The sequence below is a fragment of the Podarcis gaigeae genome, assembly GCF_964106915.1.
Source record: "Podarcis gaigeae genome assembly, chromosome: 3".
NCBI lineage: Eukaryota > Metazoa > Chordata > Lepidosauria > Squamata > Lacertidae > Podarcis > Podarcis gaigeae.
Window position 1 is genome coordinate 116,738,672 of NC_139680.1, and position 8,214 is coordinate 116,746,885.

The 8,214-nt window shown below is 51.2% G+C and overlaps 1 long non-coding RNA gene across 1 annotated transcript in view; it reads right to left on the reverse strand.

Moving 5' to 3' along the window:
• LOC310842112 overlaps nt 1-7,699 on the reverse strand; it is a 94,172-nt gene extending 86,473 nt beyond the window's left edge. The window contains exon 1 of the long non-coding RNA XR_014562877.1: nt 7,466-7,699. This is a non-coding gene — a long non-coding RNA (uncharacterized lncRNA). The remainder of the gene's footprint in view (nt 1-7,465) is intronic.
• Between the last annotated feature and the right edge of the window lie 515 nt (nt 7,700-8,214).

Genomic DNA, 8,214 nt, shown 5'->3' on the forward strand with positions numbered 1-8,214 from the left:
GACAGCAAGAAGTGAGGCACATATGGTGTCAGGGAACTGCCATCAGGGCCAGAGGGAGAGAGCGGGCTCCAGAGGGGTCCCAGAGAATGTCCCTGGATGGGGAGAGGCAGCCCATCTTCTGGGGAAGAGAATCAGCGTAGCACCAGTGGAGAAGGGGGGCAGATGGGGGAATCGGCGAGGCAGTCCCATGACTCCTTGCCAGGGACCAGCGGGGAGGGTAAGGGTCCTCCGCTGCCTACACCCTCCTTGCACAGAAGGCTTCCACACAGGGAGAGTAGGAGGAGACTAGGCGTCAAAGAGCTTCTTTGCTGGAAGAAGTTCAAGAAACGCCCACTGATGGATTCTGCCAGCGATTGAGACCGCCACAGGTGAGTGGCTGTCCAGACAGAAAAGGTTCACTCAGGCAACCCAGCCAGGTGTTGCACCGGTTTACGCACAAGCAACCCCTAGAACCATTACAGCAATCTGTCAATCCCTGACAATGCTTGTGTGCAGCCCTGGAGAGGCAGCACGATGAGCCAAACAGCGCCAGCCGGAGGGACAGAGCAAGAAGCCAGGGTGCGAGGTCTGGTCGAGAGGAACCAAGCCCTGGAGGCGCATGTCGCTACCCTGTCTGCGCAGCTGGAGGAGAGACGGGCTCAGGATGCACAGGTCAGAGCCACCCCGATAGGGAGGAAGGTCCCGGGGCTGGTACATAAGTTTGGTGTAAAGCCCCAGGACTACAATGCTTTCCGAACGGAAATTCAATACGCTTTGGATTTGCAGAAAAATGACTTTGCGGACGATGGGGAGAGGGTGGCATACATTGTAGGACATCTGCAGGATGGGGCCCGCGAATGGATCAGGCCCCTAATGGCGACACAGAATGATGCATTGAAAGATCTTAAGAAATTCTACCAGGCGATGGACGCGATGTTCTCCAGCGAGGTGGAGCAATGCGTGACACGGAGGGAGCTTATGGGGTGCAAGCAGGGGGGCCTGTCCGTCAGAGACTACTGGTCGCGTTTTGCAATGTTAGTCCACAAGCTCAGGTGGGATCTGGACTCTGAACCAATACAAATGTTGTTTGAGGTGGGTTTGGACCCTGGAGTGAAAGACGAGCTGTCCTGAGTGCCTCGCCCGCGGTCGATGGATGAACTCACAAAGGCTGTGCTGGCGATCGGAGTACGCCAGGAAGCGTGGTCTCAGGAGAAGCGGGAGATAAGGGGAGAACGTTTCCATGGCAACCTCATTCCGGAGATGCCGAGGGAGCCTTCCCAGATGGTGGAGCCGATGGAAATTGATGGCCCGTGCGCGCGCGAAGTTCCAAACGCCGGTGAAGGCCGGAAGAGGGAGGGGAAGGAGTGGAAAACTACCAAGAAGTGTTTCCTCTGTCAGCAACCGGGACATTTTGCAAGGGTCTGCCCTCAACGGAAAGCCTTGCAAGGCATGATGGGGACTACAGGCCACGACGAGAAGGGGGAGAAGGGGCCGGTGCAGGGAAACAACGCCTGGCTGCCAACCAGCGGGGGCAGCAGCCAGGCCAGCAACCAATAGAAGTGCCCCAGCCTGACCCACCCAGGGCAGCTATAGCCATAGAGGTGGTGCTAGAATTCCCAAATGGGCACCCCGTCAAAGTGGAAGGGCTGCTAGATTCTGGCAGCTCGTGTAATTTCTTCAGCAGAGACTTCGCTCTGGAGCATCAGCTCCACCTGTTGCCACTAGATTTTCCCTTGCAGGTGAACACCATCGATGACGGGGAACTCCTGGGAGGGGAAGTGACACACCAGACACCACCAATGCAAATGAGTGTCTCCAGGCACACGGAAACCATAGCCTTTCATGTGGCCACGCTGGCAGGACCCCCAATAATACTGGGAATGAGCTGGCTGGCAATACATGACCCAGTAGTGTCATGGCATCAGCGGTCGGTCACCTTTGGGTCAGCTTACTGCTTAGAACACTGTCTGGGAGGGAAGGAACCAAGGATGACTGTAGCCAAGGTGGCTGGGGCGGCCCTGGAGCAAAAAAGGGAGGTGCCACCACAATATACGGATTTGAAGGAGGCAGACAGACTGCCCCCCCCCAGACCATTTGACTGCCAAATCAACCTGCTTCCAGGGGCTCAGTTACCGGTGGGTAAGCTGTATGTCATGTCCGACCGGGAGATGCAGGAGTTGCGGCGGTTTATTGACAAGAACCTGAAGAGGGGTTTCATAAGGGAATCCAAGGCGGTGGGGGGCAGTCCCTTATTCTTTGTGGACAAAAAAGAGACTAACCAGCCCAGATTAGTTGTGGATTACAGGGCCGTAAACCTGGTGTCAGAACCCGTGACTTTCCCAATGCCCAGGATCGACGATATTTTGACATGTGTGAGGCGGGGAAAGATTTTTACCAAGCTGGACCTCAGGGGAGCATATAATCTGATTAGGATAAGGGAGGGGGACGAATGGAAAACGACCATGTTCACCCCCCTGGGGGCTTTTGAGTTCTTAGTCATGCCATTTCGATTACAATCGGGGTCCGCCTGCTTTCAAGCCTTCATGCACCATGTGTTGGGGCCCCTGCTGTACAAGAATTGCGTAGCCTTTTTGGATGACGTCTTGATCTATTCGGACAATGAAATGCAACACATCAGAGACGTCAGGGAGGTGCTACAGAGATTGGAGAAGCATCAGTTGTGGGTCAAGCTGGAAAAATGCCAATTCCACGCCAGGGAGGTCGAGTTCCTGGGGTACAGGTTGTCCGACAAAGGACTAGCCATGGATCCGAGCAAGGTGAAGGCAGTGCTGGAATGGAAAGCCCCCCAAAACAGAAAGGATGTGCAGAGGTTCCTAGGCTTCAGCAACTTCTACAGGAAGTTCATAAAGAACTTTGCTCACTTGACAGCGCCCATAACTGATTGTCTTAGTAGCAAAAAGAAGTTCACATGGACAGAGGATGCGCAGCAATCCTTTGAAAAGCTGAAGAAGGCGTTCGCCTCGTAGGAGCAGCTCCTGCACATGGATCCAGAAAAGCCCATGAGACTGGAGAGGGATGCGTCCGACTACGCGGTTGGGGCAGCCTGGGGCCAAGCAGAACTGGTGGCCGTGTGCCTTTTTCTCTAGGAAGCTGAACAAGTCAGAGCAAAACTACACGGTGTATGACCGAGAATTGCTTGCGATCTATGCGGCATTTCGGCAATGGAGACATCTGTTGATAGGGGTGTGGCACAAAATCCAGGTCCGAACGGACCACAAGAACTTGGAATACTGGCGGACCGCATGAGTGCTCAACCAGAGACAGATCAGATGGTCCCAGGAGTTCGCCAAGTTCTTCGAGATTCGATACGTCCTGGGAGAGGAAAACGTAAGGGCAGGTGCTCTCTCCAGGAAACCGGAGTACATGGAAGTGGAGGGGCCAGCAGAGACCAGGCACGTGTTCCCCGAAGACCGGTGTGTGTGTGGAGGAACGTGGGTTGGGAAACGAGAACTGGCAGGGCTCACCAGAGACGATGAGTTTGCTCAGGCCAAGATTAGGGAACTCAGGGACGGAAAGGAAGACAATGGAGGGTTTGAGGAAAAGGAAGGGCTACTGTACTATAAGGGAGAGCTGTATGTACCAGGGGAGACTTTGAGGGGGAAGGTACTTAGGCAACTCCACGACAACCCAACAGCTGGGCACTTTGGACAGCACAAGACCATGCTACTTGTCACCAGGCAGTTCTGGTGGCCAAAGGTGAGGGAAGACGTACAAGAATATGTACGAGGGTGCGACCGATGCCAGAGGGCTAAGGGGGAAAGGGCGGCCCCCACAGAGTTACTGGAACCCCTACCTACACCGGGAAAGCCCTGGGAGGTGGTGTCCATTGATTTTATGACAGATCTGCCCAAGTCTAGGGGGAAGACAGCGGTCATGGTAGTAGTCGATCTACTGACGAAAATGTGCCATTTCGTAGCTTGCTCACATGCAGCAACGGCAGAGGAGACAGCCAGGCTGTTTGTGGATCACATTTTTAGACTACATGGAGCTCCCTTGAGAGTTATATTCGGATCGCGGGAAACAATTTACCTCCTGGTTCTGGAGGAAGCTCATGAGTTTGCTACAGGTCGAGGTGAGCTTCTTAACGGCGAGGCACCCAGAGACCAACAGACAAGCAGAAAGAGCAAACGGTATACTCCAGCAATACCTACGCTGCTATGTCAGCAAGAGACAGAACGACTGGGTAGAGAAATTAGCTTTGGCTGAATTTGCGTACAATAATGCTGAACACGTGTCCACGGGAATGAGCCCTTTCATGGCCAATTACGGGTGTCACCCCAGGGCCTTCCCCGGGTGGGGGGAGGAAGGATGGAGTGTACCCGTGGCTGAGCAATTTGTTGAGGAAATGGAGGCCTTGCACCAGCAACTCAGGTTGAACTTGGAGCGGGCCAAGGAAGTTTACAAGAGGCAGGTGGACAGGCACCATCAGGAGGGGGAGGCCATACGGGTGGGAGACCGGGTGTGGTTGTCATCCCAAGGGTTACCCCTAAAGGGAGGGTGCAAGAAGTTGCAGCCAAGGCGGCTGGGACCTTTTGAGGTAATACAGCAGGTAAACCCAGTGGCATTTAAGCTCATGTTGCCTGACAGCAAGAAGATACATCCGGTGTTCCATAGGTTCCTACTTTCAACTTACAGGGAGGGGCGGGAATTCCCGGAACAGGAGGGAGGGGTTACCACCCACCCGCGGGTAGACGAGAGGGAACACTGTAACCAGGCCACAGAAATATTCGATTCAAGGTGGCGAGGTCGCCAGGTAGAGTACTTGGTAGCCTCGGAGGGAGAACCTAGGTCGAAAAACACGTGGGTCCCCGCTGAATCAATCAGTGACGGGTATATGGTGGAAGAATTCCACAGTTTGTTCCCAAATAAGCCGAAACCACTAGCTAGATTCTGGGAGGAAGAATTTAGACCCACAGACGATGAAGGGGACTTTGTGAGTTTTCCTGCCTCCAAAGAGGAGGGAGGGGAGGTGTCCGAGGGAGAGGAATCAGACTGGGAGGTTCAAACAGCGGGAAGAGATCCGAGCGGATGGGAGGCTGGTTTTGAATCCTCAGGAGATGATGACAGCTCCTTCAGGGGGTTCCCCGCATCGTCGGCCGAGGAGATAGAGGAGGTGGTATCGGAAAATCGTGCCGGGGTGGGGGTGGGGTCCTGGGGAGAAGGTGGATGTCAGGGAACTGCCATCAGGGCCGGAGGGAGAGAGCGAACTCCGGAGGGGTCCCAGAGAGCGTCCCGGGATGGGGAGAGGCAGTCCATTTTCTGGGGAAGAGAATCAGCGTAGCACCAGTTGAGAAAGGGGGCAGATGGGGGAATCGGCGAGGCAGTACCATGACTCCTTGTCAGGAACCAGCGGGGAGAGTAAGGGTCCTCTACTGCCTACACCCTTCTTGCGCAGAAGGCTTCCGCGCAGGGAGAGTAAGAGGAGACTAGGCATCAAAGAGCTTCTTTGCTGGAAGAAGTTCAAGAAACGCCCACTGACGGATTCTGCCAGCGACTGAGACAGCCACGGGTGAGTGGCTGTCCGGACAGAAAAGGTTCCCTCAGGCAACCCAGCCAGGTGTTGCACCGGTTTTACGCACGAGCAACCCCTAGAACGATTACACATGACTTATAAGTTATAGAGAAACTAAAGCCTGTAACTGAAGCCATCAGAGCCCCTAGGACTACCCAGAATAAAAGGCTCTATAGTACATCAAGAAAATTTCCCCACTAATTAGATACTATATACCCAAAATTTATTGGCAGACCTGTGGAAGAGACAAATCAAAATTTTATGTTGTAAAAAATATTCCATAAATCTGCATAGAATTCCATAAAATCTAACCAAACTGAGCAAAGAAGAGGCTACATTTGTTTTTCCTTACCAGTTTTACATGCGATGCCATTTTCCATATATTAAAAAAAAAGGTAAAGGACTGTTTTGACAGTTAAGTCCAGTTGCAGACAACTCTGGGGTTGTGCGCTCATCCTGCTTTACAGGCTGAGGGAGCCGGCGTTTGACCAGAGACAGCTTCCGGGTCATGTGGCCAGCATGACTAAGCTGTTTACCTTCCCACCAGAGCGGTACCTATTTATCAACTTGACTTTGATGTGCTTTCGAATTGCTAGGTTGGCAGGAGCTGCGACCGAGCAATGGGAGCTCACCCCGTTGTGGGATTTCAAACTGCCAACCTTCTGATTGCCAAGCTCAAGAGGCTCAGTGGTTTAAACCACAGGGCCACCCACATCCCTTTGCCCTTATATTAGTGTGCCATAATGAAGACAACATGTGAACATGAAAGCACAGCTATCCTCTGAAAGTCAGCTCTCCCTCCAAATAATGTGTTTAAAAAATGTACCTGAAAAAGGGTAATTTCATGACAATAGCATGAAAATATAGGTTATAACAGGGGAAATTACATAGCAGTTATGGGCATAATGGGGGAAATTCAGCAACACAGTGCATATTTTCCCTAGTAGACACACTTTGGTAGGCAATTTTGTCAGATACTGTATATACATTTTTATGCAAAGAATTCCCACTAAAGAGATTACCACTAAAGAAACATCTCTAGCAAGTAAAGGGAGCTTCCTTTGCAAGGCCACAGAAGAGCAACTGTACTCCTCTCCCTCTTCCACCCCATAATAGGCTGGCAGATGTCCCTCTGTCTTCTTCCTCTCCATCCCTTACCTGGGGAAGCCAGGAGCAGCAAAGAGAGAACAGCCAAGCCCAGGTGAAGGATCTTCATGGCTCAGGATGAATTGTGGTGGCAAAGCCGAATGCCGGCTTTTAAGCTAAATGGAGCCCCCAAGCTTGCCAAGAGAAGGCAGGTAGGGAGAAGAAGATTTCATAATTGTAATTTCTTTGGGACGTTGTGACTTAGGCTGACGTGGATGAGAACGTTGCCAAAATCACGTGCCTCTGCAAAGGCATTCGTGCATTCGGTCAGTCATAGCAGTTTCCACAGAAGTAAAATCACAAACATTCACATGTGCTGTATTCATGTTTCAGAGCGAGATAGCTTGAATCAAATGAAATATTTATGAGGAGCATGCGATGCCCCACATAGGCAGTGCTAGGGGGATGTATCCCTCAGGTAAATGACTCACCTCTCACCTGTCCCCACCACATTGCTGGACCCTTGCAATTACCTGAAGGAAGGGGACTTTCACATGCTCGTCTCCTACAATGATTATTCTTAGTAGTAGCCCATGCTCCCCCCCCCCTAAAAAATGTTTAGGATTACTCTCATTTTCCTACTCATGTTGAAATACTGCTCCTCAAACTGGCCAAACTTAGATTCACAAAATGTTTAGGGGTATGTGTTACCCCTGCATCCCCCCAGGAAATAGCACTGTTAGTAGTAATAGCTTCAAACAGTTCTTCCAGAAAAAAAAGAAAATTCAAGTCCACTGATTGAAGAGGTTGAGTGGAACATGCAGGGCAAGGAGATTTCAAAGGTGAAACGAAGGACTCTTTGCTTACTTGAAGGAAGGGCAATCTTCACATGGTCTCTTGTCCTTTTTCTCATTCTTGTAATCATCATCCTCATCCTTTTTCCTTTTTTAACTGGACTTAACTTTCAGGGGTCTTTTACATTTACCTTTTAGTCCTCAGCTATTCAAACAAGATGGAGGGGAGAAGATCACAGTGAGCAAATGCCCAGCAGCTATTGAAGTTTGAGGATGGACTGTTATGATGATCCCTTTCCCCTGAGATAAACAATAGAGGAAACTGCATATTAATCTAAACAATCAAATACGATGTGATTGAAGAATTCGATCCAGAGGAACTGGCAAAACCTCCCAGAGCAAAGCAATCAAAGACAGGTCTGATCCCAGAGCCTTGAGGCAGGTGAGGATGCTGCTTCAGGTGGCAGAAGCCCCCAACCAGGCACAATGCCCATGGGTGCCCCTCCTGCCCTGCTGCTTCTGCCAGTGGAGGAGAAGCACCAGCATCATCAGCACTGATTTTGGGCTGCCATTTGGGGCAATACGGGAAGTGCCGCCCTAGGCTGATTCTGCCATAGGTGTCTTTTGCAATGGACAAATTATGAAAACAACTGGCTGCACAACCAATTAAGCTTGCAATCAAAGGACGATGTATTCAGGGACCACTTAAGTAATTGATGCTTTGTGTAACTAATGGAACAGGTAGATGGTACTCGCTGCTCTATGAAAATGACATTCTGTGTAATAAAAAGGTTGCATTAGAGATACTTCCAGTGGTTGTTT